The sequence below is a fragment of the Chiloscyllium plagiosum genome, chromosome 6 (genome assembly GCF_004010195.1).
Source record: "Chiloscyllium plagiosum isolate BGI_BamShark_2017 chromosome 6, ASM401019v2, whole genome shotgun sequence".
NCBI lineage: Eukaryota > Metazoa > Chordata > Chondrichthyes > Orectolobiformes > Hemiscylliidae > Chiloscyllium > Chiloscyllium plagiosum.
Genome location: NC_057715.1, coordinates 94,353,569 through 94,381,295, shown reverse-complemented (window position 1 = coordinate 94,381,295; position 27,727 = coordinate 94,353,569). Strand labels below are relative to the sequence as shown.

The 27,727-nt window shown below is 39.2% G+C and overlaps 1 protein-coding gene across 4 annotated transcripts in view; it reads left to right on the top strand.

Annotated features, from left to right (window-relative positions):
* Window positions 1-27,727, top strand: part of LOC122550838 (F-box-like/WD repeat-containing protein TBL1X) — a 399,066-nt gene that overhangs the window by 145,022 nt on the left and 226,317 nt on the right. The window contains exon 1 of one of the 4 annotated variants that reach the window (XM_043692160.1): window positions 13,476-13,679. The exons of the other annotated variants lie outside the window; for them this stretch is intronic. The gene's annotated coding sequence lies outside the window, so the exon portion shown is untranslated. Of the gene's footprint in view, window positions 1-13,475; window positions 13,680-27,727 lie in introns of those variants that run through there. 4 annotated transcript variants of the gene reach the window in all.

Here is a 27,727-nt window from a genome sequence, read left to right as displayed (position 1 = left end):
TGCTCTTCGGAGGATCGGTGTGGACTTGTTCGACTGAAGGGCCTGTTTCTGCACTGTAGGTAATCTAATCTAATCTATATTTTTGCACATCGGTATAATTGTTGAATTGGTAACACATACCAAGTATTATGCTGTATTTCTGTTTGGGATTTATTTGTGAAAAGTGGTGTTATATTTTTCAGCAGATATGTGGTATACATTTAAGGAACATGCTCATGATATCATCACCGTATGTGACCTCAAGATATAAAGCTCTTCGTCTTCATCTTACTGAACACTGTCCACCTGCAGCATGACAGGTGGAGGAAAGTGTGTTGCTGTATATCCAAATTGCTCAAGTCCAGACACGCAAATGCTTATGATTATACAAGACTTATGTAAATATCAGGTATCATAACAAATTGAACTCTTCAGTATTATGTGATCCATGTTGCAGGAGCTAACATAAGTATTATGGTGTGATTGTAGCAGATCATCAGCTATCACAATACGTCACGTCAGAAGAAATAGCAGCGTTGGGTGTTTGCACACTCAAGCATTTTTTATAAGATTATAAGTCATTCTTTGGAGGTGCCGCATGTTGTATAAGTTTGTAATAGTCTGAGTGGGTTAATGCTAGGACCAAACAGGCCCTGTTGATCAGCTGGTGGAAAGAGAATGGTGATAGCAAATCAACCAGTCAGTTCATAGCACATGATGAGCAGTGGTGAAAAGTCATCTTAACATCACTGCACTTTTACGCTAAAAGACATTACAGAGTATATATAGATTGATCAGGACAAACTTTTATGATAGGGAACAAAGTAATTGCAGGCGATATCGGCCTGAATTTCCTTTGCACCATAGAGGTGGCCTTTTGAAAATTTTCCCAGAGACAGTCAGATGTGCCTGCTGTGTGCATACGAATATAGCTAACAAGGTACTTAGAAGGATCCTTAGTCTGTAGTTGTGCACAGCAATTAAATTTTATGGAGGTACATGGGTTCTGTGCCATGTCAGAAGCCCTGCAATCATCACAGACAGCCTTACAGTTGTAAATAATGGGGGCATTGGAGGATGACGTCCAATCTGTTAATGCGGAACTGCAAGGCTGAAACTGGCAGAGCTTTGTCTAAAAGTACACTTGCGGAAGGGGCAGCTGGAAACTCTGGACCATCTGTTAAAAAACTTCCTTTGAGGTCTTTTGATAGTCCCTCCACTTTGAGGCCACTCTCTCCAACTGTCTCAGCATGCTGGCAGGCCTAATTTATGAGCTCTCCCACTGGGCAACTCACTGCCCTTAATTGGAAATGAATGACTGTTAATTGGTCATATCTAGTATATTGCACGATGCGACTCATCTCCAACATCAATAGGATTGAGATTCACAAATGGTCTTGCATGGTGGAAAATATTTAAGAAGAAAATTCTGGCCATCTATCCTTAAAAAAAACTGTCGTAATTAAGTATTTGTCGTACAGATTTCTGATTGTTAAGGAGGGTAAAAGGTAGTTTGCCCCAGTAAGAAAGTCGACCAATTTTTATGGTAAGCCACTTGATAAAGAAAGTACCTCAAATTAATCATGAATATGGTATACTGTAAAAATTAAACCATCATAAGTTCTGTTGGCAACAATAATTCTGAATAGCTGAACTACATTTTATCAGAGGAAAGAAAATGTCAAAACAACAAGTTGATATAATTGAGAATGTGCATAAGGTATGAGCAAGTAGAGAAAGGGTTAAGTTTAGGTTGCTTGACAAAGGGTCAGCTGGCTTGTCTTTGACCAGATAAGAACTTGCAGTAAACAATGAGGTGCTAGAGGCAAGGCTAGTGGTTTAACGAGGTAAAGAACATCCATTGTGTAATGCCAGATGGCTTAATCTTTACTGTTGATGCTTGCTGATTGTAACGGTTATCCAATCAATAGATGTTGCCTTATTTGCATGCTGCTCCCTGTAAGTCACTATACAATTCCTTAAGAATCTGCTATTCGAGAGAAGACAGAGAACTCATGTCTTTGTGTACATGGGCAATCGCGCTCTCTCCATGGCTTGGAATAAAGGTAAAGAAGATAGAGCCACGCTGTATCTCTGAGTGTTTGCTTCAATTGTTACAGGGATACAGAAACAGGATGACATAATGAGAGAACAGAACATTTATTTTAAAAGTTTTGCTTTCATACAACTGATCCTTTGACTTGGTTCCAAACAACCAAGTAAAAATCTTTTGATTTATTAGATGCACAAATACTCAAATAAAAAAGAGACAATCTTGACTTTTGATACTGTTGCCTTGACTAAGACTACAGGAGAGGATGGTATGTTCTTTCAATTTCGTAACACAGTATTATTTAGACATTTTCTTCCTCCATTAGGTTTTTTTGTTGTAACACTGATAACTTTAGAAAGGTAATTTTACATAGCTGTTCATTTTTTCCCAGAGCTTGGCAGGCACCAATTGTAGAAACATTGAATTTAGCTTGGTATTGGTGGAATGCTTATGGGTAAGGTCAATTTTTGTGCAAGGCAAGATGCCCTACAGTCCTTGATATAGCTTTGCCTGTGACCTTTCAGAGTACCATTAGCCATATTTTGATTTTTGGGAATAAATTTTCAAGCCACTGGACTAGCATTGAAAATCGACAGAATTTCTTACAGGGTAAGTCTACTTTTTTCTTCAACATCTTGCAATAATAGTTAGTAAATTAGATGCTCAGCTAATAAAGTTGAGTACATTCAAGCAAGCTTTGTGAACAGCAACATTTACCATGCCTTTGTGACACCAGAACAGGTTATCTACCCGCTCCACACTTCACAATTCTGTTTTAACTGTGTGAAAATATAAAGCTTGTTGCCTTTGATATGTATCACAAGTAACTTGGAACAAATTATAAAGCAAGTATTGAATTCAATTTGCCGTGACTGGGATTCTGGAAGAAGCACCAATAAGAACTACAATTTTATGGCTAGTAAATAGTAGTATTTACAAAGAACAATGCTGCACAAGAACAGGCCATTTGGCCCACTAAGACTGCATCAACACATAATGCTTTTCAAAAGTAAAAACCTTCTGCCTCTACGTGGTCCATATCTCTCTATTCCCTACCTATTCATATATCTGATACTTTGCTACTGTATCTGCCTCCACCATCTTGCCACTCACATCTGTTTTAAACTTACCCCTTTTACCTTAAACCCATGTCCTCTAGTGATTGAGATGTCTAACCTGGGAAAAAGACTCCCAACTATCCATTCTATCCATGCTCCTTATAATATTGTAAACTTCTATTAGTCACCCCTCATTCTTCAAGGTTCAAGTAAAAACAATTACAAGTTTGTCCAATCTCTATTCATAACTGATATCTTTCAAATTAGGTAACATCCTAGTAGAGCATTTCTGTACCCTTTCAAAAGCTTCCACATTCCTTCTGGTAGTGGTGATCAGATCTGTACACAATATTCCAAATGTGACCTAAATTACGTTCTATACACTGCAACATAACTTACCAATTTTTATGTTCAGTGCCCTGGCCAATGAAGGCAAGCATGCATATGCATTCTTGACCACCTTATCCACTTGTGTTACCATTTTGAGGGAACTGTGGATCTGTACATCTATGTATGTTGATACTACTATGGACTCTGCTGTATACTGTATGCTTTCTGTTTGCATTGTATCTTCCAAAATGCATCACCTCATATTTTTCCAGATTAAATGTCATCATCTTTATCCACGTCTCCAGCCTATCTATATCCCATTGTATTCTCAGCAATCCTCTTCACTCTTGGTTATCCTGCCAATCTTTGTGTCATCCACAAATTTACAGACCTCCTACATTCTTCACCAAATTATTTATATATATTACAAACAACAGAGGTCCCATCACTGATCCATTTGGGACACCATTGGTCATAGATCTCCGGTCAGAAAATACCCTTCCACCTCTACTCTGTCTTCTATCACCATGCCAATTCCGTATCCGTCTTACCAGCTCACTTCGGATCCCATGTGACTCCACCTTTTGTGTCAGCCTGCCATGAGAAACCTTGTCAAAGTCCTTGCAAAAGTCCATAGAGACAACATCTACCACTCTGCCCTCATCAATCATCTTTGTCACTTCCTCATAAAACGCAATCAAATTTGTGAGACATCCCCTTCCCTGCACAAGGCTATGCTACCTATCACTAATAAGTGCATATTTTTCAAATGTTAATAATTCTTTTCCCAAAGCATCTTCTGCAATAATTCCTCCATCACTGACATAAAGCTCACCAGCCTTTAATTTCTCAGATTATTCTTGTTGCCCCTCATAACCAAAGGAACAAAGTTGTCCAAATCTCCAGTCCTCTGGGATCTTTCCTGTCATTAAAGAGATTTTGATTTGATTTACTACTGTCATATGCACTGAAGTACAGTGTTGTCTTACGTACTTTACAGGGAGATTGTACTGTACAAAGTTCAGCTGTCAAGAAGGTGCAGAGACAGACAAGTGTTAACATTTAAGAAGACCGTTCAAAAGTCTGATAACACCTGAGAAGAAGCTGTTCTTGAATTTGTTCATACATGTATTCAAACTTTTGCCTGATGGATGACAGTGAAAGAGAGTATAATCAGGGTGGGAAAGGTTTTTGTGTTGGTTGCTTTCCCAGTGCAGCGTGAAGTATAAATGAAGTCAATGGATGGGAGGCTAGTTTCTGTGTTGGAGTGGGCTATGTTCATAGCTCTGTAGTTTCTCATGGTCTTGGGAAGAGCAGTTGCCATACCATGCTGTGATACATCCAGGTGGGATGCTTTTTATAATGTACCTATAAAAATGTGTAAGGTTCTTTATAGAAATGTTGAATTTCTTTAGCCTCCTGAGAAAGCAGAGGCATTATTGCGCTTTCTTGATCATAGTGTCATTGTGGGTGGACCAGGACAGATTGTTGGTGATCATCACTTGGAGGAACTTGAAGCTGTCAACCATCTCCACCTCAGCACCATTGATACAGACAGGGCTTGCCCTCCACTCTACCTCACCTGCTTCCCTCAGCATTCGGAATAGATCCTATCTGGTCTCAGGGGCTTGTCTACTTCAATGCTTTTCAAAACGCTCGACACTTTATTTTTGATATTAACATGCCCCAGAGTATCAACATACCTTCCCAAAACCCACCATCCACTATGTCCTTCTCCTTTGTGAATACCAATGGAAAGTATTCATTAAGGACCTCACTCACTTCCTTCGGCTCAGTGCATAAATTGTCCCCTTTGTCCTTGATTAGACCTGCCCTGTCCCTAGCTACTCCTTTGCTCATAATGTATGTGTAAAATGCCTTGGAATTTTCCTGTCCTGTTGTCAAAGACATTTCATGGTCCCTTTTAGCCCCGCTCCTTCCTTATTTGAGTTCTTTCCTGCTGTCTTTGTATTTTTCAAGGGCTCTGTCTGTCTTCAGTTTCCTAATCCTTACACATGCCTCCTTTTTCTTTTTGACTAAGCTCTCAATTTCTCTTGTCATCCATGATTCCTGAATCTTACCATCATTTTCCTAGGAACATGTTGGCCCTGAACTCTAATTAACTGGCATTTTAAAAATTTCCACATGGCAGATGCGGATTTACTGTCAAACAGTTGCCCCGATCTACATTCCCAATTTCTGCCTACTATTATAGTAGCTAGCCTTCCCTCAGTAAAGTGCTTTCACCTGAGGACTACTCTTATTCTTATCCATAAGTAGCTTAAAACTTACAGAATTATGGTCCTAATTGAACATGTTGTTTCACAAAAACTGTCATGGACCCACCTAACAAATTCCCCTCATCCAGGCCCCTGCGAGACTAAATGAGTCCCAGTCTACACTGGGGAAGTTAAAATCACCCACCGGTAACAACTTTGTTGCTTTTGCATTTTTCCATATTATTATGTAATTTCTCTGGTTTCAACCACAAAGGCTCCATTCACAAAAAGAAAGAAGCGTACTGGTAATCATATTCTTGGGTTGCAGTTTGGCCTTCAGTGTGTGGGATTTAGTAAAATTCAGTGAATTTTGTGGGGAAACCAAAATTAATATCCCTTTTTTTGTATTCCGATGCCTGTGTCAGGGAAACACCAAGTTCTGATACCTTTGAACTATTTTTTATTTCTCCAAGAATGTAGAGAAAATGAAACTCTTAAATATGCATGAAATCCTTAGCATCCCATTATGAGAAGGATTTACCAGGAGTAATGCATTGAGGAAAGACTTGCAAAGTTTTTTTAACATCACGGAAAGGATATTTTGAAGAAATATATGAAGGAGCTTTTCAAGAATGTAAAGACTGGTAAAAATTCAAAGATTATTTCCACTTGTTTGTGAATCAATGGGTTGATATTATTGACTTTATATTACGACGAGAAAAATTCATGTATAAGCATAATAAAAATAAGTGGCCTGACTTTAATTTGGGCCAAGTAGTTGGAATTTGTGGAGGTGGTGTTCATCGAGTCCTTTAGAGCATAAGGATATTTTTACTCGAGGCCTTACTTGAGTGCTTGGATCTGGCAGAAATAAGAGCACCATTGCTGGGCAAGAGTAGGAATGAAGTTATAGCAAGAGAAGGACCATACTCTTTAAACCGGTCAAATCCCATGTCCTAAGATGTTGTCGAGAATTGTGGAAGCTCAAAGAATTGGCAGAGTTCTTTCGCCATTAATTAAAATTCAACCTTTTTATCCACCTTGTAAAGAGAGATTTAATTCCCCTCACCATCTAAAATTAATGGTGCAGGTGCAGGGAGGGACCAGGTGGCTAATGGGGACAATGCCATTTTTCTGCTGCCTGCCATTATTACTTATTGAAGTCAGATAACATGAAGGCTAGTCATCCTAAATAGCAAAAGCCCAATTAAAAGATGAGCTTGGCCCTTCTGGCATCATTCGGAGCACATGCTATTTAATGATGGTGAGAGCTAAAACCTAAAGAGCCTTTCCTACTGTTCTTGCATCTGCTGATCTGATTAAACCCTCATGCGTATCTTTTTCTATGTGGCTATTCTGGCCATCCACCTATCTGCTTCCATCTAAACCCAAATTGATAAAAACTGCCATCTGTTTCCTATCCCATGCCATTACTTTGATGATTGTTGACTACAATGATCCCTGGTGCTCAAACTCTTCAACTTTAAAGTTCTCATTTGTGTTAAGTTCCTTAATGGCTTCACCCTTCTTGACCTTTGGAACTCAACGGCATCCAGATATACTATTTTTCTGAAATCTCCTTTCCTTGGATTCTCTTGCCTTTTGTACATTGCTTTCCTTTTACCCCACTATTAGGGGTTATGCATTCATCAGCTTCAACCCATGTTTGAAATTCTCTACCTAAACCCCTTTTCTGCCTCGCTCCCTTAAGTGCCTTCTTAAAACTCAATAGTTTCTTCGGGTTTCTGATGTCCCTTGAGTTCTTCCTACCTTAAAGGTATTATATAACTGCAAGTGATTGTAGGTTTCCAGTGCAAACACTATTGAGATTACCACACTTTCCTTGTAGGCTTAAAGCTATACTCACATTGATCTGCCAGGTGAGAACAATCTGGAAACTGCCAGGAAAGAAGGGGCTCAAATGCAAAGTGGAAAACATTGTTGAGTCAAGAAAAACAGATGTGCTTCCCCAAGCCCTACCAGTTATGTCACTGCCTCTCCTTTCCTGGACCTGGGACACTGATCTTTCTTCAAGACCTTCCCAAACCCTGTAATTTGCCAGAAAACTGATTTGTGGCAGCTGACAGCCATTTTGAGGTGCTTCCAGGCAGCACATGAATAGTGACATTGAGCTGTAGTGTTTTAATTTATGCTTTTTAGACTTGTTTGAATTATTTTGTGTCGTAATGTGAACTGAATTAAATTCCATGTCAGGATGTCTACCTTGGCTCCATTATAGTGTTGATCCCTCTTGAGTTAGAAGATTTATAGTTATAAGCCTTTCCTAGAGATCAGAGCACGTAACCCAAGGTGATTGTTGCAGGTTCACTTCTTTTGGATGAGACATTAACTCAAGTCCATTCTGCCATGTCAAGTGTATATGGAAGATCCTATGGCACTATTAGAAGAGAAGCAGAAGTTTCTTTGTATATTGATCAATACTTGTTTCTCAACAAACACCACCAAAAACACATTTATCTCATTGCTGTTTATAAGACCTTGAAGTGAGAACACTGGCTGGTGTGTTTCTCTAATGACAATAGTGACAAATCTTTTTTAAAAAAATTAATGATTACTTTAGAATGTTTCAAAATATACAATGTATTTGCATAATTATCGTCTTTACTTTGTGTGACATTATTGAAATACAGAACATGTGAAAAGCAACTTTTGAAGTCAATGCACTGTACATGTAGCAGTTGAGCTATCTGGTACTTTTTGATTATATCTTCTGTTTTCCCACATGCACCTCTATATATAATCCTACAATTTTCCTCTGAAAATTAATTCTTTGTTGTGGTGCAATATAAGGAGCCGTGTTATGGTGTTCAGCATAATGATCATTCTGTGGTTTACGATTATCACGATAAGGAAAAAATAGATCGTTTCCACTTTACATTGTGGTGTATCAGCATATGACACCTCCATTACAGGAAAACTTTATGACATTGTGGAAACTACAGTTTGAAAAGCAGTTCTTAATCATATAACTGCATACAGTAATGTGAACATTTTCCTGTAAATTGCAAATGCATTGGCATCTTAGCTATGTGCAAAATATTCAACTGAACAAGTTATCAAAGCAAACTGAAGTGTTTTGGTTTCTGTATGCCATTTGCCTATTAAGGCAGGTTATACACAAATGTGATAAATTAATTGTCTGGTTCGGACTCTTCCTGCACCACCCCCAATTCCTGGTTGTTTACTGTTTCCTGTTCTACATACTTAATCAAAATATGGGTGTTAACCATGCCTTGAATAAGGACAGAAAACACGTTATAGTGCTTTCATCATGGCCTAAGCATGCCTGAAAGCACTTCACAACCAGAAAAAATGCTGCCCCTATTGTTATGTGAAGATACAGAAATATGAGTTTGTACATAAGAATGTTGACAAACACCAGGTGGGATGAAATGACCCATTTGTGCATTTGGTGATGGAAGAGTGTAGATCAAAACGTGTGGGGAATTCCTTACATGGTTCAAAAACTGCCAGGGGGTATTTAACATCCATCTGAACTGCAAAAAAGCAGACTGGCAAGTGCTTGGTGTAATACCTTGTCCAGAATTATAGGTGACAACTGTCAATTCAGCATTCTCTTAATACAACAGTGAAATGCCTCTACAGATTATGTGCTCACTTCTTACAACATGGATTCAACACAGAAATTTCTCACTTAGATGAAGTGTTGAATATTACCTGTCCCCGGCATGAAGGGTCATATAATATAGAGAGGGTGGAGGTAGCCTATTAGCTTCCCACTTTCCCCTGATCTCACCTCACAATGCAGAAATAAATGTAAAATACTGAGAATCCTGAAAATCTGAAATGAAAGCAAAAAAATGCTGGAAAGCTCAGCAGGTCTGACAGTGTTGGTGAAGAGAGAAACAGGGTTAATGTTTCAAATCTGAAATGACTTGTTCAGAACTGAAAAAGGATGGGGTATTTTTTGATGCTTTTGACAGATGGAGGAGGAGCTAGTGGAACAGATGGTGAGGGTGACCATAGCAAAAGACAAAGGATGTGCTAGTAGTAGTAAAGGAGAAATAGAGATATAAATTAGATGTACATGATATGAAAAGGAGAAAATGGGTTCTCTCTGCTAAGTGCAAAGTCAACTAGGGAGGACCTAATCAGAATAGAAGACAAGTGTCATTCTTTGAATTTGTTGGAACTAAATGTTAAATTTAAGAGGCTGTACAGTGCTAAGTGAAAGTGTTGCTCCCCCTACTTTTAGGATGAGAGCAAGGTAGCTTATTGAAATTACAAGCAGTGGAAAGTTCAAGGCCATTCTTCAGGTTAGAACAGAGGTATTCCACAAAGCAATGATCCAATTTGTATTTGGTTTCGCCATTGTAAAAGAGATTGAATTGTGAGCAGTAATTCAACAGATTAGATTGAAAAAAGGACAAGTAAAATGCTGCTTCACCTGGAATGTGTGTTTGGGGCCTTGGACTGTGAAGAGGGAGGAGATTAATGTGTTACACCTTCTGTTGGGTGGGGGAAATATTAGCAGTGATGGAATAGTGCTCCACATTATCGCAGATGAATGTTCCCTGCAAAATCACAGTGGTGGGAGGAGATGATGTTTTTGGTGGTGGTCTCCTACTAGGTGTGGGGGAAATGATGGAGTATGATCCTTCCAATGTAGAGATAGGTGGAGTGGAGAATAATGATGAGGAGAACCCTATTGTTCTGATTAGGAGGGGGAGCGTGAGGATAGAAGAATGGGAAATTAATTAGACATGGCTGAGGGTCCTGTTAATTGCAATAGGAAGAATCCTTGGGTGAGAAGCAAAGGTTATCTTGTCAGAGGCATCCCTGTGGAAGATGGTACCATCAGAACAGATATGACAAAGATGGAGAATCATAGAACCCCTACAGTGCAGAAGCAGACAACTTGGTCCATCGTGACAGCACCGATCCTCAGAAGAGCATCCCACCCACACCCACTCCCCTATCCTCCTAACCCTGCATTTTTCATGGCCACTCCACCTAACCTGCACATCCTTGGATTTTAGGAGGAAACTCACACAGACACGGAGAACAGGCAAACTCCACACACAGACAGTCGCCCATGGCTGGAATCGAATCCAAGTCCCTGGCCTCAGTGAGGCAGCAGTACTAACCCTGAGCCATCAGAAACTGAAAGAATAGAATGGAATCACTGCAGGAAGTAATCTGTTCTACTCGCTTTTACCAACCCCGCCCTTAATTTCTATGTCATGGCATCACCATTTTCAAGCCCATTTCAGGCCTGATAAAATCATATCAGCTTTGAAATCTTAATTCTGTTTCTGATGCATAAATGCTTCCAGACCTGCTAAATTTCTCCAGTACTTTGTTTTTATGTTCTATAATGTAGAGGTGATGTGTCCACCAAAATCAGCAGTTCACCCCCATACATAAATAATTATGGATCAATTGACCTTGTGAAAAGCTCAATTGGCCCCATTATTACCCCATCCACACCATAATATAGTTGGCAATGGTGATTGAGCAGAGGTGAAATTCATTCTTTTAAAGTTCTTAAAACATGCAGAAGGAATGGGATTGCTGTCATTGGAAGGTGGTCCTTTTACATTGGGCACCCCTAGCTTCCTTTCCGCCAGAGCATTCTTTAAAACTCAACTCCCCATGAACCACTCAGAACAAAGCACCTAGACTTGTCTGAACTCAGGATCCAAGGTGCCTCCCACGTGGACTTTAATATAAGGTATAGTACAGTATATGATTGTTGGACTTGCTTGGCAATTGTGTAGCAGGTACTGAAGGCAGGACATCTTCCCAGTGCTGTATGAAGTTCCATTTAGTTTGCCCGCTGGCTTTATGGCTCAGAGTGGGCTTCAAACCAGCCAGTCAGTTGCCTACCGATATTTCTTTCAAAGTGGTGAGCTGTTCATCCTCACACCCATCTAGAAAAGCTACAAAGTAAGTACTTAGGAGCCGGTTTTGCAAATTTATGACCATGCCACAGGAATAAACCTGGCATTAAAAACCAAGTATTAATTAAAATATTCCCTGATGAAAATAAGACCGGTGTTTTTTAAAAGGCTTCCCCATGGCCATTTTAGATGTCTGTAAAAGGTTTGCATAACCAATTCTTTTCCCCTTTCTGTTTTTTTGACGAAGTTTCAAGTATTTCTCTTGTGAAGACAAAGATTAGTGATGTTAGTCTTATTTAACTATTGTTTATCTTTACATATTTCTCCAAATTTTTTCTGGGATCTGCTATCCCAAGGACTGGCCATTCTCATGACACTTTCCCTATTGATTGTTCCTCAAGAGTCAGACTGAAGTACTGAATGTAAAGCAGGCTCCTTCTTGACTGGAAGTAGTCTTGATGCAGCCACATCATGCTTTACATGTGATATTGTTATTCTTAATGACAATTACTCAACTTGAATTTCATGCTAATTTTGATGTTCTGTCCTGTTCCCCTTTCTAATCAACTAGAGTGATGAGTATAATCATAAGCCTGTACTATCTTTGACTTTTCCATTTTAGGGTCGAAATCTTGAAATTCCCTCCTTAATAGCATCATGGGTCAACCCACAGTAGGTAGACTGCAGCAGTTCAAGAAGGCAGCTCACCACCACCCTCTCAAGGGCAGCTAGGGATGGACAATAAATGCTGGCCAGCCAGCAATGCCCACAACCCACAAAATAAAAGTAATAGACAGAGTTGAATAGATAAGAGAAAATGTGCAGTTTCAGTTTGTTCACCCTGAGCCAGTTTTTCATTTGATTTGCCGTTTTTGGTGCTTTCTTACTAACTGCAAACAGGCTGCTATGTTTACCCACATTGATAACAGTGACCTTGCTTCAAGGGCAGCGGGAGTGACATATCTGCTGCAGGGACAATGTTTTCAGTATAATATTCAGTGTTGTCTCTCGTATTTCAGCAAAGTGATCATACTGTCTTGAAAATAGCAGGATTACATTCTGAGAACATTTTGAACTAGAGGAGGAAGATTGTAATGGCAGGAGTAACTTGTGGGAATAAATTAAGACTACTACAAGCAGCAGTCTGGTTGAAATAGTGTTGGTTTGTGATGGCATTAGATTAATTAGAGAAAAAACACATAATATACAATACTGTGCACCATTCATTGATAGTCAGACTGTTGTACCTTTCCTCTTGCATAAATTTACTAGAGTCTGTACATCACTTTAACTCCAGCCCTTTTAAAAAGTACCTCCTGCAGTCTGTGGGTGATACTTAATAGAGGGTTGACTTGTGCCATGAGAACTAAATATGAACTAATTAAGGGGCTATTTTATGCTGTGGTCAGGATACTGCTATATACTATTTGAATGTTTAAGGTAAGAATCTCGTACTTAGAATAAATGGAAATCGATTCAATACAGTGATATACTGGATAAGAATTATCCTTACTCGGTTAAGTATATATTTGCAATCAACTGTATTCTGAAGCTAGCAGAAACATGTTGCCACAAAGATGGCATAGAAGTATTTGCAAGTGAAGACGGGAGCATCAAATATTCATATTGTGCAGTGTAAATCCTTCCCCCATCTTTATGTTCTTGATTTTATAACGCGCATATATTTTCTAAATATGTAGCGGTCTTTGTTTTTTTTAAAACAAACTATGAAGTAGGACTCAGTGGAATGGAAACTGATCTCCTTTTTGCAGCATCCCATCCCCTCCCCCGCCTCTAACTGCTGTGAATAATACTGCAAGAGAGGCAGGCCAGGACAAAAATGGCTGTGGTTGCTACCTGTTTGTGGTTGATTGGTTGTTTTTCCTCCTGATTGCTGCAGGCACGGAAGAGAACAGCCGCTTATCAAGCACTTCAAATCTAGTTTGTTCAGTGTAGCAGCCCAAGAGAAAATGGCTGCTGTCTGCCTTGTTTGCAAATCTTGTCATATGCTGACTGTTCAAGAGAAAATGAGACTTTGATCATGCAAAGTCTGCGTGTGGATTCCCTTGTTTTAAAATGAAACGTACAGAACCCTGACCTGCCACTACAAAATGGTTTGGATAGCTGTTTGGACCACGCTGTTTATCGAATTTAGGTAAAATAAATGCCTGTTGTTTGAAACCTGCTGTAATTCAAATTTAGGTGAAATGATTGCTGGAAAGAAAACGTACCAGAGTTATAAACGGTAATAAATTAAGTTGTTTTGCCAAATTTGTTCACTGTAAATGGATTGTAAAATCGGTAAGATTTTTTTGTTCAGACTTCGTATTTTAATTTGTAAGCCAGTGAAACAAATTTGGTCCTGAAACATCTTGAATACTGTTGTTTTAAAGTGATTAATCATCTGATTAGATTTAACATACAACTTGCTGTTTTTCCTTCAGGGTTTAATAGTTCAGTAGGATTACATGTGTTAACCCTAAAAAGGAAGTTGTTGCCACAGTGAAAATACACTTTAAAAGTATTAATAAAGATCTCTGAAATGAAATGATGCCACATCACTATTACGAATGTCAGTTCCTATACTTGTCAGGAATATCACTGCAGCAGTGACCCCTACTACGGTACTGAAACAGTTTGTATCAAATCACAAATGGTATTCTGTGTAATTGTGACAATAGAAAACTATTTATCTTCATTCTCCTCAATCTATCTGGAACCTTTGGCATGATTGACCAAACCATACTCTTGCAAAGCACCTTGATTGTCATCAAACTGCTTGTTTGGTCTGTTACTGACCTATCCAGTTGTAGAAAGACCTGTACTGATTTCTCTTCCTTATCCCACAAGGCTACCTCTGTTGTCTCCTAAAGCTCTATCATCAGCCTCATCTCATTTTTCACCACATGATGCCCTTGGTGGCATCATGTGAAAACATATGGTAATTTCTACACGTAGGCTTTCAACACCAGCTCTACCTAACCATTATCTTACTTGGCCTCCTGCCCCATTTGTAAATTTTCTAACAACTTGCCTGATGTACAATATCAGATCAGCAGAAATTTCCCTCAGTTAAACTTTGGAAAAATAGAAGCCCTTGTCTTCAGTTCCCATAGCAAATTCCATTTCCTGACCATTGATTTAATCTCCTTCTCTGGCCACTTTTTGAGTATAATACTTTATTTTTTATTTAACACTAAGCCGAGCTATCAAACGCTTTAATCCCATCATTTAGAACACCTAATTCCACCTTTGTAACACTGGGTGACTCACTGCTGCCTCAACTGTTGGGTTGCTGAAAGTTTCATATTTTTCTTTTTGTTACCTGTGAGCTCGACTGTTCCAACATACCCAAATCTGTTTCTCGCCTCCACCACATCCCACACCCCTGTAAATCTAAGCACATCAGAAGCTATACAGCCAACTCTGCTACCAAATTCCCTTCACTCATAACCATCTTGCTCCCAAGGAAGGAATACATTGATTTTAAAATTGTCATCCTAGAACTGCATATTACATGTCCCTGTCGGTGTGTTCTAAGCTTGACAGCACGCAAAATAGGTCAGGTAGCAAACCTTCCTGCTCACACTCATAATACAGAAGATGAGTGAGCGCTGCAATCAGCAGCCCACCTACCACGTAAATAAATAATTAAGGCTCAGTAAAACTTGTTAATATTTCCCTGCCAACGTTTGCATGGGCAGCCTGTTTTCTTTTGAAAAATGTTTCAGAACTGTCAGAAGGAGGAGGGCTTACAATCTTGAGAGGGGTACTCTTTGTCCATTGATGACCATACTCACCCTCTTACTATCCACCTGTATATCCCAAAGGGGAAAAAATAATCTGGTGTTCTGCAGATTGTCTCACACAGGAGACTTGATGGATCTTGAGCTCCATTTTAAAGTAAACAAGAGGAGTCAGATCAGTATGTTTTATTTACCAGTTTTACTGGTTTTTCTTTTTGGGAACCCAGCTTCCAAGAACCTTGTTACCCCCTGACCCTAAAGTGGAGCAACACCCTCGCTCTGAGATCCATTGAGCTTCCTGTGAGAGGCAGTCTCGACAGTGTCCACTACTGTAGACTGCCACTCCTAGAACTTGGAGCTGCTGGCCAGTCAAGTAGGTTGGCAGCTCTGGAGGGCAGGACTTCTTCCCAAGTACAGCACGGCAATCCAACTTTTCAGCACTTCAAACCACCTGCTGTGGGATAGGTTTTTTCTGGTTTGGTTGCCTCACTGCTGATTTCCTTATAATTTTCTACCCTGTCTTTTCAAATCTACCTGCCTTTCTTTCTATGGAACCTCCTCCACCCTAGGAACATCTGAGATAGCTGTGCTTCTTCAATTCTCGTGTCTTTCATGTTCATAAGTTTAATTACTCATTGAGGACAATGCCTTTGGCTGTCAAGTTCCTAAGTTCCACTCTTCGTCTTTACTTTACTTGCTTCCTTTAGGAACTTCTTTAAAACCCACCTCCTTGATCAAGTTATTTATCGTTAAAGCATAGAAAATAGGGCAAGAAATAGGCTATTTGGCCCTTCAAGCCTGCGCTACCATTTCGTAAAATTATGGTTGATAGTCAACTCTGTATCCTGTAACACTTTCTCCCCACATCCTTTAAGACAATAAGAAATGATAAGAGTGGACCATTTGGCCCCTCAAGCCGGTTTAACCAATCAATAGAATCATGGTTGATTGACATTCTTCATGCCCACTTTCCTGCCTTTTCCCCATTACCCTTGATTCCCCTACTAATCAAGAGTCGATCTACTTCCGCATTAAATATATACAAGGACACTGTCCCCACATCTCTTTGTGGCAAGGAGTTCCACAGACACTCAACCCTCTGAGAGAAGAAAACCTCCTTATCTTACTCTTAAATTGGCGCCCTTTACTGTGAGACTATGCACTCTGGTCCGAGACTCTCCCGTGAGGGGAAACATACTCTTAGTATTTACCTTGTCTAGCCCTGTAATATTTTAATGAGATGACCTCTTATTCTTAAAAATTCCACTTTGTAGACTTGTTTCGCCTTTGCTAATAACACAATCCCTGCATACCAGGAATCATCCTAGTGGATCTTTTCTGAACTGCCTCCAACGAAATGATATCTTTCCTTGAACAAGGGGACCAAAACTGATCATGGTACTCCAGATGTGGTCTCACCAGCACCTTGCACAGTTGCAGTAAGACTTCCCTACCCTCATATACCAATACCCTTGAAATAAGGGCCAATGTTTCATTAGCCTTCCTGATTACCTGCTGCTTCCATTAGCCTTCCTGACTTAAGTCATTAGATCCCTTTAGTCCTAAGAACTACCACTAACTTCTTCATGGAATCATTCAATATTTTGGCTTTAACTGTCTTCTGTAGCAGATAATTCCATATATAGAAAGGGAGGTGGGATTTGAAAAAAACAGGGCAGAAAATTATTAAGAAGTCTGCAGTGAGCCAACAAACCATAAAGAAACCTGACCTACAGCAGGCGGGTTGATGTTCTGGAAAGTTAGATTGCCGCGTTTTTCTGGGGAAGAGGTCCTACCCTCCAGAGCTGCTAGCCAACTTGACTGGCCTCTCTGGATGAAGAAATTTCTCCTCCTCTCAGTTCTAGATGGTCTAACAATATTGTTAAATTGTGATCTGGTTCTAGTCTCCCCAGTCATCAGGAATATACCCTGTTAGAATTTTACAGATTTCTGAGATTTCACCCCCTCCCCAACTCCCCTTTTTCCCTCTCCATTCTTCTAAACTCCAACAAGCATAGTCCTAGCCAGTCTCTTCATACACTCATCCTGCCATTCCCAAGAATCAATCTGGTAAATCTTTCACTTCCTCCGTGGACAGAAGATCCTTTCTCAGATAAAGAGACCACAGTATTCCAGGTGGTCATCAAGGCCCTATACAATTGTGGCTAGACATCCGTGATTCTGTACTGGAGACCTTTCACTATAAAGACTCCATAACACTTGCTTTCCTCACCCCCTGTTGTATCTTATGTACAAAGACATTCAGATCTCGTTCTATCTCCTTCCTTCCCAATCTATCACCATTCCAGTGAGATCAGATAATATCAATATCAAGATAATACCATCTGTCCCAAAATCACTTGATGTGAGTCACTATCACATTGTTTTTTAATATTCTCTCGATGATTTTCTTATGATAGAGGAGGTGCGTAAATACAGATAATGGTTATTGTGAGGTTGGAATCTCTAAATATCCTGCCAGAGATATCTGATCTGCTAGTGTTGACATTATTCTGGTTGTGCTGGTAATTCTTTCATTTGTTGTGTTATAAAGAAACAACAAATTGTGATGGTAGAGTGAGTATGCCAGCTTTCATGGGGAAAGTGAAAACTGTAGTGCCTTCATTACTGGTATGCATGATTGATTCACTTGTGCCAGCATATTGTTTGGTACTTTATCTGATTATTGAGAAGGTCCCTCTCATAAGTTTATGGTGTAGACAGAAAGGAAAATAGAGAAAAAGCCACCAAACAATGAGGAGAAGGTAGTATTCATGTCAGTTCGTCTTCCTCTGTGGTTCATTTAAGATTTTGTTGTCTGTTAAGTTTTTTTTTGCGTTTGAAGTGAGTAAGTGGCTGTTTTACAACTTGCATGTGGCAGACGCACATGATTTGTCTAATATTATCAGTTTTGCTCACTGTGGTCTCTACTGCTACAAAATCTCTTTTATGATATGATAAAGAAGAGAGGAAAAAAAGCAAAGAGGAAGATATTCTTCGTGCAACCAAGATATATCTGTTGCAACATTAACTTGTCTTTGCAGGCAATATGGTATTTCAACTGAGTGTTCAGAACGTGCTGTTTTAGGTGGGGAGCCAACACACAATACAAAGCATTGTAACAGTAATGTGCCTGCACTGTCCCAACTTAATTTATTGTAGGATCTATATCAACCAATTAAACAAAATGCATCTCATCAAGGTCAATAAGCAGATTATACCTTACCTACTCCAGTATTGACAGTAGAACTTTTAACTTGGATAATTGTTTTTGATTCTGATTGACTGATCAAAATGTTGCCTATAAGATTGTTGGTGAAAGTTGAAAATAAATTTGTATCCATACTAACATTTTGGTTACAGTACTTGCATGCATGGCTCTTAAACAGGAATTTGCACTGGAATTTATTTAAATCATCCTAGAGAATAGCTGGCAGTTGATTGGCTGCAGAGATTCACGCCATTATCCTTTTTGACTGCAGCTGAGAATACTTTGCTCTTGTAATGACGTGATGTCAAAACACTTTCAAATACACAAGCAGTTGGGCCTGTATAAATGGATCAGTGTTCAGTCAACAAATTAAAGGGGCCAATGTAATTGGAAATTTCTGGACTAAGCAAGCCAATTACTGGGATATCACAGTTGGCAGCTGCCACGTGAGCTCTTCGTAATTTTCACAATAAACATGTTTTGGAACTGTTTCAAAGATTGATCTAGGATTGAGTCTTCGCAACATTTTAAAATATTCTTATGGTGACAATTATCATCAGCTTTCAGGCTGTTGCCGGTTTCAGTACCCCTGCAATTAGGCCTTCTACAGAAATCTGTCTGTTTTGTAAGCCAGAAATGCTAAACGACATTGCCAAATTTTAAAAAGGAAAAATATGGGGCATTTCACCAGAGACACTGTTTTGTCTGTTCCTCACAAGTATGGATTTGTTAAAGTCTTTGCAAATAACAGGCTGCAAATGTAATGGGATTGTTTTAATTATGGGAAATGTTTGATCATCCAGTAATGAAGCAAGCTTTTAGAAGATTAGAACACTTGGTGTACTAAAATGTATGCAATCGTAAGTAAAATAAGATCTATCAAACAATATTTGTTATACAGGGTTCTTGGAATTAAAACTGCTGCAATTCTGTAATGCTTTAAATGAGAGTCTGTGTAGATTCAAAATCTAGTTCGCTCAGTTGGCTGGACAGTTAACGTGGTTAAAATGATTGCCAAAGCATGGAGATTGGTCACTGTTACATCTGAGGTCGACCTGGAACTTGCTTCATCATCTTCCCTGTAGCTTAAAAGAAAAGTCACAGCTTCTGTTTAGCCTTGAGCTGGCAAATAATCGCCAAGCATCTGCTTTCAGACAAAGAAATTACAATGGGAATTGGTCTTTGTTTCTCCTGTGGTTTACGTTAAACAATGTGCTTGGGTATCCTGGTTTGCAATCTTTTTTTTCAAAAAGGTAAGTAGGGACCAGAAATAGGTTAGGACAAATTCTGCTGTGCACTTTGCCCAAATCTAGGCCCCTCCTAATTTTTTTTTGTCCAAAGCCAATTGCTGTGGATGCAGGAAATCTGAAATAAACATGAAACGGTCTGGCGGCACCTGTGGAGAGAGGAATCTAATTAACATTTCAAATCCAGTATGACTCTGAAACTGAAGCGAGTTGGAAAAGTGCCCTGAAGAAGGGTCACCGGAGCTGAAATGTAAACTTTGTTTTATTTCAACAAAGGTGGAAAAGTGCTGGGTTTTCTACTGTCAGGTCAGGGGTAGATTAGAGGGCAAGGGGAATTAGATGTGAGTGTAATCGAACAAAAGGAAACCGTAATGGTTGTAGAGGAGAGGTCCAAATGAAGTGTTTTTTGGCAGAATGTTTTGCTCTCACTTATTGTTAGACATGAGTTTCGATATAACCAAATTCTCGGTACATTGTGGGCATCATGAAATACTATTCAAATTACAGAAATGCACCATTAAGTGCTGCCTTGCTGTGCCATTGCAGCACAATGCTACAGTTCTGAAGAAGAGTATTTCTCAGCTTGAAACATTGACTGTTTCACTCTCTGCAAATAGTGTCAGACTTACTGAGTTTTTTGGGAGCGTTTTCTGGTTTTATGCCACAACTGCTTGTTTGTTCTTGATATTTAGGTTTGTTATAGGTACAAAAGGGACCCATGAAAATTAAGTAGGCTAAACGTCCATGCAACCAATTTCAGTGTGATCAATTGTTGGGAGTGCCGTTTGCACTTTCTTTGAAATCATTTTGGAGATTGGTCAAGTAATGCAGCAGGAGACATAGAGCATGCTGAGATTGGAAACCTCACCAGGATTTACAAATGCCCTAAGGCAAGATAATTGACCCAGATCAAAGGCAGAAGTCCAATCATGAGTTGAACATATCAGTTGTAAAGTCAGAATTAATTAATGCAGAAGAATTTTGAGAATGGAAAAGTTAAGATTAAGCAATACATGTTGAACTCAAAAGCAAAATATTGCTCAAAATAAAAATGTAATGTTGAAAATATTGAGCTGTCAGACAGTGATAATGTTAACTGCTCCTGTCTTCTTAAATGCTGCTTGACTTGCTCAGTATTTCCTGTACTTTATTTTCAATTTATAAGTTAAGCAGTGTATAGCTATTTATTTTGCAGAAGTTCATTTTTAATGATTTGTACGAGTGCAGCCTGCACATCTCCCCATGCTAGACATAGAACAGTACAGCAAAGTAACGGGCCCTTCAGCCCATGATGTTGTGCTGAGCATGACACCAAATTAAAATAATATCTTCTGCTCACCCTGGGTCCACATCCCTCCCTTCCTTGCAAGTTCATGTGCTTATCTAAAAGTTCCTTAATTACCCCAGTCATATCTGCCTCCTCCACCACCTCCGGTAGCACGTTCCAGAATCCTATCACTCTCTGTCTAAAAAGAACTTGCCCCTCACATTTCCTTAGAATTTTCCCCCTTTTGCCTTAAATACATGCCTCCTAATAATATCATTTCAGTTAGGCAGTTTTGAACATTAGAAGGTTGATTTTTTTTCACTTGATGCTGGGTTAATCTGTAACATTGCCTGGCTTCCAAAACCTTAGATTTGTGAATTCATAGAATCTCTGCAGTGTGGAAACTGGCCAATCGGCAACAACCGATTGGCGAGTAACTCACATCCTGATTCCTAAAGCCTGATTACCATCTACAAGGCACAAGTCAGGAATGTGATGGAATACTTCCTATTTTCCTGAATGAGTGATGTTCCAACAACACTCAAGAACCTTGATGCCATCCGGGATAAAGCAGCTAGCTTGATGTGCATCATATCCACAAACATCCACTCTCTCCATCATGGATGCTCAGTAAAAGCAGTGTGTGCTATCTACAACATGCACTTAATGTATGGAAATATAAAAAATAGTTAAAATTCCAATGATGATGAGACATCACTGAAATTGTGGCAGGCTGCAACTTCCGCCAACAGCTTTGATATTGTCTCAAATCTTGACAATGCAATTTTTACCTTCTTGGTCAGGTACCAAAGGGGCACTCTTCTAGCTGACTGTACTTCATCCCAGAGCTGCATTGTGTCATTTTTGTCAGAAAGAGTGCATATTGGTTGGCTGGTTGAAGCTTAGGGACTGGAGTAGTTGTTTCTGTGATCCAGCAACTATTTGTTTCTTGTACATATGTAGGACTGGATTTTATTGCCCCCTCCAGGTGCATCTTTTTGGTGACGGAATGTATAAAAAGTCAGGTGACCAGCTAACTACCTTCTTGCTTACTTCCATATCAAATCTCTCAATTGTCAGCCATATTCAAATGAGTAATTGAAAGTCAAATAGGCCTGCTAATAAACCTATTGACCTGAATAAAACACTGTCTGAACCAAAATACTCCTGGCATGAGTAGATTGTTTTTAAAGGCTGACCTAAAAAAATGCAGTAACAAAGTGGGTGGTTACTCTGGGGTGCCCTGCACATATTAGAGGAGTTCTTGGCAATATGTGCCCCTTTCTTTCTCCATTGCCTTGCTAAACATTCCCCATCCACCCCCTCTGTCCTCCATCTCATATTTCCATTCTAGGTCAGCCATGGTCGTCTTTGTGCTCCTGCAGTTCACGTAGTGCCTAATACTTAGAGCTGATGCAGCTGGTAATTGTTGACAGTTAGATTGGCCAGCAGCTTCTGAGGGGCGTACTTCCTCTCACTGTGGGGCAGCGACCTTTTTCTAGTTAACATAGCCTATTCATAGCATTTCATGACTTCAGAGTGGCTTACTTCAAGTATTTCAGTTTTTCACAGTCATTACTTCTGGGGGAGCGAGCAACCTGCTCCCACCCTCATGTTATGAGGTTACCACTACTGGATTTGGCATGTGGTTTTTACAGTCAAATGTCCTTCCTGTCGCTAACCTTCCCCTTTTATCTGGACTGGAGACTGACACAGATACGCATTGACTTGCCTGCACCAGTGGCTGGGTGTTAGCTTGAAATAAACACACAAGTTAATCAATTACATAAAAATAAGTACAGAAATTACGACTTTAAAAATTGGGGCAGATCTGTGCTCAGCTCAAATCATGCCTCAAACCATGCTTAACCTGATTAATAATATATTAAAAATCTTGCACCTGTACCCCCATTTCTAAACCTTTCTGGTTATCAGGCTTTTGTAATTTTTATCCATTTAACAATTCCTGTGTCTGCATATAAGTTGGAATCTCCCCATGTAAACTTTTCAATAGCAGTTGCATCTAGTGCACTACCACAATTTGACGAAGATGGGACTCCTGCCTGTTCCATTGTTGAGTTAAATCATTGTTGATGTTTTTACCTACTGAAAAACTGTGAATGTCTATCCTGAAAACTTTCGTTGATCTAGCTTATTTAGCCCTCTGCAGAGTCAATTCCAGATAACTATCCTTGTGGGAAATGGGTTACTTGATATTTTTTATCATTCATGGCCTAATTCGTAACTTTAATGCTGCGACTCCATGTTCTGAATTCCATGTCCATAGGAAATGGCTTCTATGTATCTACTCCATCCAGCCCTTTCAAAATATTTCGATTAAATCACTTTAAAACTGCTAAATGTGAATGAATTAAAGCCATGTTTGTGTAGCCTATTCTCATGATGTTTTTTTTTATTATTCTGTTCTCATTCTGATGAATTTGTGTCATACCCTTTGAAGACCAGTGGGTTCTTTCATGAGGCATGATATCCAAAATGGAACACACTCAGATGGTGTCAGTCATCTTTAATGAGTTTCTTTCACTGTTATAATACCTCAACTTATCAGAGTCCACTTGCCAAACAATCAGCACTTTTCTGCCAGTGGTTTTCCCCTTGAATTTCTATTCTTAAGAAATATTCTGGTGAATACAGTCTTTGACAAACTGTGCCTTTTTTCATCAATACACAACATAAGCTATGTAAATATTTTTAAGGACAAATTCATTTTAAAACGGAGACCAGACTACAAAAGCATTTTTTTACCGCTCCTTAACCTATTTCGTCAGAAATCAATCTTCTGTTGGTTACCTGTGGTTATAGCTCAGGAGATTGTGTAGTTTGTTATATAAAAAAAATTGCACGTTTGCCTTTACTCTCCAATTTGCTATTGTCTCAATTCTGGTTGGGCATTTGTGTCTATGTTTAAAAGTTGACATCACCTGTGTAAATATAGAAATTCTGTTTTATGTATAAACATAGTTGTCTATAATGATAGTTGCAGGCTTTGACCAGTAGGTTGTGCTCTTGTAGGATGTCTTATGAAGCATGTTTCAGATGTAATTTTCTACTAGAAAAAATATAATAGGCAGCATTGCTGCTAATTTTTTGATTGTAGGGATATTAATAAGCAAATTCAAAGTTCTTTGCATGGTATGTTCTTTGTATAGTAACCAAGTAACGCAGACACTACAGCGCTCATGTTCTTTTTTCTAAGGTGAATGCAATAAAATAATTCTTTTAATTAATAGCAGAGTTCATTAAACTCTCTCATGTTGTGATTTGATGTGCTGTCATTGCTAATTAATATTTGAACTTATCTATGTGCTGATCGTATAACACAACACAATACAATACAGTGCAGGAACAGAACCTTCGTTTCACCAAGCGTGGGCGGCACGGTGGCACAGTGGTTAGCACTGCTGCCTCACAGCGCCAGAGATCCGGGTTCAATTCCCGCTTCAGGCGACTGACTGTGTGGAGTTTGCATGTTCTCCCCGTGTCTGCGTGGGTTTCCTCTGGGTGCTCCAGTTTCCTCCCACAGTCCAAAGATGTGCAGGTCAGGTGAATTGGCTATGCTAAATTGCCCGTAGTGTTAGGTATAGGGGTAAATGTAGAGGTATGGGTGGGTTGTGCTTCGGCGGGTTGGTGTGGACTTGTTGGGCCGAAGGGCCTGTTTCCACACTGTAATCTAATCTAATCTAATCTAATTGCTGATCCTTACTGAGTCCTGTTACTTATTGCTCAAACACTATTTTTTACAATTATGACTTCTGTCATTGTAGGCACCGTGGTGTGGTGACTTTTAAAACTTTTCACTGTATTTTTAAGTAAAAATATACATGACAATAAATTTCCATTCTGTTCTGTCCTTTGCAGGGTATCTATCCCTCTGTTCGCTTCAAGTTCATGTGTCTAAATATATATACCTTAAATATTGCTAAAGTGCCTGCTTCCACCACTAAAACAACCTTGAACCTGTGCTGTCTTGTAGTTGAGAGAAAGTGAGGGTTGCAGATGCTGGAGATCAGAGCTGAAAATGTGTTGCTGGAAAAGTGCAGCAGGTCAGGCAGCATCAAGGAACAGGAGAATCGACGTTTCGGGCATAAGTCCTTCTTCAGGGCTCTCCTGAAGAAGGGCTTACGCCCGAAACGTCGATTCTCCTGTTCCTTGGATGCTGCCTGTCTTGTAGTTGACCTTTCCAACCTGGGAAAAAGCCTCTGACTATCTACCCTATCTTGCTTTTTATAATTTTGTAGACCTCTATCAGGTCACTTCTCAACCTGTGTCTTTCCAGTGAAAACAATGCGAGTTTATCCAACCTGTCTTCATAACTAAAACCGTCCAGACCAGGCAACATCCTGGAAGTGCACCCTCTCCAAAGCATCCATGTCTTCTGGTAGAATGGCAACCAAAACTACAAAATTCCAAATGTGACCTAATTAAAGATTAACAAACTAATCAACTTTTGTTTTCGATGCCCCAGACAATGAAAGCAAACATGCTGTGTTGCCACTTACAGGAATCTGTTGACCTGGATGCCCAGATGCCCCTCTGTCAGTGCTCCAAATGGTTGGGCCATTTGTTATATAATTTGCACCTGAATTTGATCTTCCAAAATGCATCACCTCACCTTTGTCTGATATCCATCTGCCATTTCTCTGCCCAAATCTACAATTTATCTATATCCCACTGTATCCTTTAACTCCTCCTCACTATATGAAATTCCTCCAATTTTGGTGTCATATACAAACTTGCTAATTAGACCATCTACCTTTTCTTGCCCGTAGTGTTAGGTGAAGGGGTAAATGTAGGCGAATGTGTCTGGGTGGGTTGCTCTTGGGAGGGTCGGTGTGGACTTGTTGGGCCGAAGGGCCTGTTTCCACACTGTAAGTAATCTAATCTAATCTAAATATATATGAACAGTAGATGAATAAATTTATATCTGTGCTTCTGGTCAATAAAGGAAACACTTTACAGTGCCACTGATGATGTATGCTTAAGATAAACTGCAGTTTAAAAATTGTCAAGGGACATTTTGGAAATGTTGCTATAGATTTTAGGAAGAAGACAGACTGCTGAAATGACACCAGATTATTAACTTGTAAGTATGGAGTGTTTCCTGCACTGTGAAGCACAGAGCTATCGCATTAAATAATACACTTTGAAAGTGGCAATGCAGCCACCTGTGAATCATTATCTTCAATGTCCTAGTATTCTCCGGTCATTAGTTTTATTAATGAGCTTGAAATACTAATAGGATTAGCTGTGATGCAATGACAATATAATTTTCTCATACCCAAACAGATTATTTAAAATATTGTATTTTTAAAACATTACTTGCTCATTAACAAAATACCAAGCTGTACTTTATAAATATTTGAAAAATGGGCATTTTCTAAAATACCTTTTTGAAAAGCAGCTCCGTGCTGTGGTGAAATTACTTAGTAATTGATATTCATGTTGCTATTTTTATTGCAGTTTCTGAATGTGTTTCTCCCATTTTTCAACCATGACCACAAGATGCCAATAGCTGTGTTTGTGTTTTGTAAGTGTAATAACTCTTGTATTAAGACTTAGCCAGATATTCCTTTTGATTAATCAATATTTCAACATTTATGGAAATAGCTAATCAAATATTTGGATATGTCACAATATAAAACCTTAACCACTACTGCAAGTTGGTCTCATGTACACTGCAATTTTTGTAAATGCAATTTTTGTTGCAAAAATAAAGCCTACACAAACACCTCATCAGTAAGCTTGCCAGAATCCATGAACTCAATTTAACGTTATTGGATAAGTAAATTAATCCTGAACCACCTTACTGCAAATATTTAGCTGCAGTAATTTTTGAATTTATGGTACAGCATCTTACAAATTAAATTTACTTTCAATGTGTTGCAGTTATGTTCAGTTAAACACCGACCAGTTCAAATTACATGATTTTTGCCAATGCATCAGTTCATTTCGTAAATACTTTTGAAGAATTGTTACTTTATTATAGCCAAGTAAACAATTTTCTATAGTGAAAAGTCAACAGAAGTGTGCACTTAGGTTGAATACGGTACATTTTGGTGCAAGCTGCCTCAGTGGTGTTTTATATCACTTAAATGCTTATCATTGTCATTTATGGTTGACATATGGAAGAGAGATCTTGAGGTGCAGTAGGTAAAATCACTACCTCAGATTTAGAAGTTCTGGTTCCATTCCTACTCCAGGAAGGTGTATTCATAACATTGTCAAAAAAGATAAGTTTCATCTCGTAACCTCGAATAACGTATACGGATGCTAAGAGTGAGAGAAATTCCTCGTCAGCCATGTGTTGGAGAGCCCTTGCTCATCACTGTACATTACAAAATGTACATAAAAGTGTACGCTGTCACAATAACATGGACTCTTAGGAGAGCAGTGTGTCAGCTGGCTGGATGGACTGCATAAATTAGATTGGTGCTGACTTGACTGAGTTCGAGCCTCACTCCAACTGTGGTGGATTTGGGACCCAAGTCTTTGCCCTGAAGATTATGGCATGGTGCATTGGATCTTTCTTTGGGAAGGGAACACCAGGAGAAGAATAGGTTGATATGTATTGAATACCTGCAAAAGTGGTTTAATTAATAATCATTTAATTCATTTTATGGTAGATACACTCACAAAATGATTCAATGCATTTATCAAATGTATCCTTGGGTCATATAGCTGGGAAAATTATAAATTTCATCAGGGCCAGTG